Here is a 6,608-nt window from a genome sequence, read left to right on the forward strand (position 1 = left end):
CCCAGCTAAGGGGTGACCGGCTGCAGCCTCCCGCCTCTGATTTCTCCCCAGTTCGGGGGTCGCCCGCCCACCCTCAGGGATGGTGCGGGAACCAAACAGAAAGACACTGTCGGTGGCAAACACCTGCTAGCTGCGCCCTGGTTCAGGCACCAACAGCCGCCTGGCGCTGGGCCGGACACCCGCAGGCACAACAGTCTCTATGGCTGTGACCTGCCCTGGCCTCACGGGGACCCCCGGCTTAGTGGGGGTGTGCCCCGTGGCTAAGCGCACTGGTCGGGGTGCTGGGGAGGGGTCGGGTCTACGTGGGGGGTTGATGTGGACCTGAGGACTCCGGGGAGAGGCCTGAAGCTTGGGGAACATGCCTGCCTTTTGCTGAGTTCGCTTTGTGAATCCAAAACGAAGGAGTTAGCGGCTGTGACGCCAACAACAGAAAGCGAAGCTGGACCAGAGAAACTCTCCGACTGCAGGGACACGCGGGCACGTACAGCGTTTGCCGGCGGCCCGGACCGCTCTGGGTGAGTGAGGAATTGTCAGCTTTCCAAAGCAGGGGTTCATTACTCGGTCAGGAAGCCCCCTCCAGCTGGAAGTTCCCTGTGGAAGTCAGGGACAGACTTGACTTGGCGCTGAGGGCGCAGCCCCGCCGGTCCTGCTGGCGGCCACCACGCCGCAGACTGGCTGCGTCTCCGCACGGTCTGTTCCCTGCACCTGGCAGCCGGGCACCAGGCAGTGGCTGTCGCCTCGCCGCGCTCGCCGTTGAAAGTGCTTTTTTCCCTCATTTTCTTTTCCGTGAGCTGGGTGTAGGCCAGAGGTGCAAGGGGTGAGAGTGGGGAGCAGGACAGGCGGATCCACTGAAACACACAGCTGAGGGAGCAGCGGGGAGGCAGGAGGGGTCTGCCGCGCCCTGTGGGGCGGCTCCCTGGCCGGGGATCGAACTCGTGCTGCAGTGTCTGGTGACAGCTTGATAGTGCTGGGACTTTAACCCCTGCGCCCCAGGGAGGCCCCTAAAATGCTTTTTTAAGAGTCATCTTGGCGGTTTTCTCACCTTCAGATGCGAACCCACAAACCTTTTTGAGTGTCCTGAGATGCCAGGACTTCTGGGGGATATCAGCTGGAGGGGGGTTGCCCCCTTAGTTCCAGCCTGGTCTGGAATTCATCACCCCTGGCTTGGTCTGCGTTATGCTCCCAGCAGTGTCCACGCTGGGCACAAGCAGTGGTCTTACCCGCTCCCTCTCCTGTCCCCTCGCTGCGGAGCCAGACAGAGACCCGCCGAGCTACAGCTGGCGTGCCGTGATGGATCCGACTTCTCACGTCGGAGGTATCCTTAACAGTTGGGCTAATTAGAGTTAAAATCCAGTCCTGATGGTAAATATTTATAAATTGCGAGTCTGGCACGTGTAAGTGTGTGCTGTGTTTCCCAGAGTTAAGTCAACATTTATTCACTCAGCAAAGGGCCTGGGCCCTGGGGCCAGGGACCACACAGCCCATCAAAGCCCTCTCTGGCCCGAGGGTTACTCCCAACCTGCAAACTAGGCTGTTGAAAAACTGCCGTTGCTGCACTTCGAAGAGGAGCCACGGAAGCAGCAGTCTCTGCTTTAAGTTTAGAAAGTCAAAATATTGTTTCTTCTTTTTTTTTTTTAGGTCAGGTTTTAAAAATAGCAATTAGTGTCATTTCCAAATGAGCAGCAGGATGCCTCGGTGAGACTGAGATACCCAGGCTTACCCAGACCTCCTCCCCACAGCAGTCCAGAGTGCTCCTGGGCCAGCGTTCGCTTCTGAGGACTTTGCCATCGCTGACCCCAGCACAGACTAAGTCCACAATCTAGAATCTTGCTGTGTAGCAAGCTAGAAACAGCCTTATTTTATTTAATAAAAAAGTTCACATGTGGATGGCCCACCAGGGCAAGGTGATCCGCAGCGCCCCGGGAGGCCGCCCAGAGCAGACCTGGCGCTTTCCCCTCTGGCCCTGGCCCTGCGGGGAGGAGGCCAGGCCGCAGGCGGGAGCAGAGGCCCCGTCCTCGCGAGAGCCCCTCGTGTTGCAGGACAGACGCAGGGACAGAAGGGGCTCTCCTTAAATGCCGCTTCCTTCAGGCTCTTCTCTGCTTGGCGGTAGAGTCCTGCCGGGTCCTCCCCGGCCAGCCCCGCCCTGGGGGCCCTCGTCGGGAGGGCTGCTGCGTCCTCACTTCTCGGGGATGACTGCTCAGAGGGCTGAGAGGGCCCTGGCCTGTGCCCCCAAGCAAAAGACGACTGAGCTACTGAAGGGCCTCGGGCCACGTTCAGTTTCTCTGCCACACACTGTTGTGCCCACAGCCCACGCACCCCGGGGCCGTTCTCTCCATGCCAGGGACAAGCAAACTGTCCGAGCGGCTGACTCACGCGCGGGGTCGGAGCCGTGGGGCAGCCGGGATGTCTGGCTTCTGTGCGGTGCGGTGAGCTGACCCAGTGCCTGGCCCGGCTGCTCCCCGCGGCGCGGCGTCTGAGTGGGTCATGACGTGACTTGGTGCCAGACACCAGAAGCTGGGGACCCCGTCTCCCCCGGCCTCCCCACCCTGTGCTCACATTGCCCCGGCGTTTGTCCTGCCCGGCGGCGCACCCCAGGATCACAGCTTTACCCCACAGGCCTTGACAGTGATCGACCCCGAGCCACCGCCCTGGGGCTCCCGTGCTGACCCCGGGCCAGGAAACTGAGGCACAGCGGGCGCAGGGGGCAGAGCCGCACGGGTCAGGCGGCCGCCTGGCGGGGTGGTCTGGCAGGCGCCGGGCATCGGCGCCGGCCGGCCGCGGGGCCAGCGGTGTCGTTTTTGTAAGAGGAAAAAGGGTGTTTGCAGGTTTTACCGGTTTCCCTAGAGCCTTTGTTCTGAATCCAGCAGTAACCGAGCCTCGCAGCGGCCACTGTGCGGAGTCTGCTCGCCGGCGGCTTTTCCTGGGTCCCGGCGCGCCTCCGCGTCCTCACGGGCGTCTTGGAGTCCTGGGCCGTCGGCGTGACGTGTGGCTCGTCCCCTGGCGCCACCCGCCTGGCTCCGCGCGGCGGTGGGGTCCTGCCGTAGGAGCACCCCAGAAGCATGCGCTGAGGTCATACGTGGTGACCTTGGACACACCGTGTCAGTTTAGCTCTTTGCCAGGATCCTTGGACCTTTACGTCGTCTCTGCGTCTCTTCATGGACGTGCACTACCACTGGGGGCTCCTCGTGCGTGGCCAGGCACAGAGCTTAAAAATGCTTGCAGGGTTTACTTTCTTTTTTAAGTTTGTTTATATATATTTCATTCTGATGTTGAAGAACTGGGGCACAGGCCAGAGGTCCAGGGGGGGAGAGGATTCACCGAGACAGAGTGGGGAACAGAACAGACGGATCTATTGAATCCACTGCTGAGGGCAGCAGCAGGGAGACAGGAGAGGCCTGCCGCATCCTGGGGGTCCCTCCCTGGCCGGGGAGCGAACTCGGGCCACGCTGGCTGCGCATAGCTCCTTAGTGCTGAGACTAACCCCTGCGCCAACAGGGCGGCCCCAGGGTTGACCTTTGCTGAGTGAATGCCGGTTCTGGCCGTGGTCGGGCCAGGTGAGAGCACGGCGTGTTTTTGTCGGGCAGGTTCGGCACTCTGAGTGAAGAGGCGGGAGCTCTGGAGTCTGCAGGTGTCTGTCTACTGCTCTGTTCATCTTGGCGTGTCTGACACCGACATATCGTGTATGTTCCCTGCATTTGGAAATTAGGGGAACCAAGTTAAGAAGCTCAGATTCCAGGAAGGGGGGTCTGGAAGGAGCCAGAGAACTCCCATCGGTGCAGAAGCCTCAGCCTGGTGCTTCATGACCCTGAGAGATTTTGGTCTCCGAGGTTTCAGTTCCCGTGTGCATACATCGCCTTTGATGATGAGTGAGCACTGGTCTGCTCCTGTCGCCAAGGCAGATGGTGGGCGGGCCTGCTTCCCAGGGGGAATCCAGGCACCCCCGTGCTGGATGAGGGAGAGGAATCCCGGGCCTGACCTTGTCAAGGTCACCAACCTGCAGGGACGCTAACGCCTCTCTTCCAGCAGGGGGTGGTGAAGGGGGATTTTGGCAGTAATTGTATAAAAATTACACAGTTCTAATATTTTCTTTTTCAAAAGCTGTGAAAGCAGATCTTACAAGATGTTAATATTTGTAGTCTGTGGGTGGTGGGAATATGATGTTACATTATTTTTGTGCTCATCTGAATCGTCTAAGTTTTTCTAAATGAAACAGAATCATCAAAAGAACCCCTATAAAGTCTGACAGCGCCTGCCCTCCCGTACCTAAGACCCGTCACCACGGACGCTTGATGCCTTAGACTTCAGGGAAACAATTACAGAGCCACGCTCTCTTTCCAGAACTGCGTGCTCCTTAGCACGCTCACTCCATCCAGCCTGGAGGCAAAGGCTGGACTCCGAAGAGGAGATTTTCTTTCTTTGTTTTGACCATGTTTGGGCCTTTAAACCCAACGTCTGAGACGTGCGGTCGGTTTCTGCCTTCTGAGTTGCCACCCAGACATGGCCCAGAGGTTTCTGGACCGCGCCCCCTGTCCTTGGTGCCGCCTGGGCTCCAAGGACGTGATGCCCGGGAAGGTGATTTCACCAGAGGGATGTCGGGACGGTGGGGGAGACGGTGTGGAGCACGCCGGGCCCTGAGTGTCCCCAACACGGGGTGTCCTGGGGAGCAGCTAACTCCGTTCTGTTCGTAGCCCAAATGCCGACCTACTCAGTGTCCAAAACCAAATCATTGGCCACCACAGACGGCAGTGACTGGCCTGAGGGGTACAGGGTAGAGCTGGTTCCTTTTGCGCAGCTCAGAGTGTGGGAGTCTGTTACCTGGGGTCGCGACGGCTGGGCGTGGGCCCGGCTAACCTGGAGGCCTGGGTTTCACTCTGATTCTGCTCACTTCCCCCCAGAAGTGGCCGTTTCTCAGGTGACTGCCACACTGTCGGAAACCTATTCAGACTTGGCGGCCCCCAGAGGCAGAAAAGGGCACCTTATACCAGAAACAAAACCTTTCTAGAGCCCCTCCCCTGCCCTCCCATCTTCTGTATCCTCAGACCCGTTCTCAGCCCCGGGGCCATAGGAGAATGGTCGCTTCGTCCCATCCAGGCCCTGGAAGGGAGCCCATGACCCCCAGGGTGGGGCACTCCCAAACAGTCAGGACTCTTAGCAAAGAGGAACGAGGAAGGTGTGGGCACAGGTCGGCCCCAGCCTCGGCTGCACAACAAGGGAGAAAGCAACCCCCCTGTTCACACCTTATCTCAAAGCCTGTTCCGAAAAGCAGTGTCTCCCGGGTGCAACAGTGGGCCTGTCCTGGGGGTCACGCACAGCTCTGAACCCCAAGATGGTGCCACCGTTGTTGTTATCTAGTATGCCCTTTTTAAAATCAAGAAAATGATGTTCAGGGGGGTAAAGTAGCATTTAAGTCATAGAAAGGACGCGAAACCAATGTCCAGGAGACCACCTCTGACTGCTACTCCTATTAGTGACTCCTCTAAGGCGCACGGTCATTCTATAACGACATCAGGACTTGCTGGAACTCTCCTCTTCCCAGACACCTGGGAACACACAGCTTATGAGCTGCCAGCCTCTGATCCTCATTCCCTCTCCATCTTTCCACCCTCCGTCTGTCTGTCCGTCCATCTGTGCATTCACCCGTCTGTCTGTCCAGCAGCCAGTGATAGCAGCCACGCTAGCCTGTTCAGTCAGGACACGAGTGGGGCCTTCCTGGGAAGCTTCTGTGAGGCGAACACCCGCTCGGTGAGCCGTGCGCTCGCTGCGCGTCTCTCCCCAGCCCTGCAGTGGACACCGGCTGTGCCAGGTCCTCCCAGGCCCCGGCCACACGCCTCTCCCCCTCCCGCCCCGGCTCCCCGGCTTGGTCGAGCCGGCCACTGCTCCCCAGTAAGTTTCACCGGCCGCACTCTGCAAAACATCTCCATTCCGTGGCTCCTCGCCACCTCTGTCTACCTCCCTCGAGTATTTTTGGACAGATTTCCAATTTGATGCATGAAGATGCTGTCAGTCAAAACAATCTTTTTAATGAGCCTCTTGTCCTGGCAGCTGTGTTTAAGATGGGGCATGGAAACCGGGTAATGGAAATCTAGAAAATTGTCCATTCTGGATTGAAACCTTAATGCGCGCCCTGCGCTCCGTCTCACACGCACGCCTGCCATCTCCTTTTAAAAATAAAGAGGAAATTATGAATAGCGAAAAAGATGTAATTTGTGCAAATGAAAGAAGATCTTCTGATCAGATAGGGAGAGAGGGCAGAGAGGAAGGTGTAGTTACTGAGCCCTGAGCGCCGCACACAGCTTCCTGCCCACGACCTTGGGCCCGGCCCTGGGCCTCACCCCACCCGCACAGCTCCCCCGGGGTGGCTGCTCATCGTCCAACCCCCCAAGTGGGAAACTGAGGCTTGGCCGGTGTGGCCACCGCTGTTCTGGCAACCAAATGTTACTATGGATAAACTACAGCCCACCCCCCACCCCCAGCCCAGCAAGGTTTTGAAATCCCAGGGCATCAGGAAGGGGGGTAATGAATTTAAAAGTTGGGTACAGTCTCCTATGAAGAAGAGAACCAGGGTGGGGGCAGGGGGGCCAGTCTTCAGAGTGCGGCTCCCTTCATCC

General features: G+C 58.6%; 1 protein-coding gene across 2 annotated transcripts in view; it reads left to right on the forward strand.

The window, feature by feature from the left end:
• The window catches only part of CPPED1 (calcineurin-like phosphoesterase domain containing 1), a 55,143-nt gene that overhangs the window by 41,527 nt on the left and 7,008 nt on the right, over nucleotides 1–6,608 (forward strand). The window lies entirely within an intron of this gene.

This window comes from Condylura cristata, unplaced genomic scaffold (genome assembly GCF_000260355.1).
Source record: "Condylura cristata isolate star-nosed mole 26May11 unplaced genomic scaffold, ConCri1.0 scaffold00032, whole genome shotgun sequence".
Lineage (NCBI taxonomy): Eukaryota > Metazoa > Chordata > Mammalia > Eulipotyphla > Talpidae > Condylura > Condylura cristata.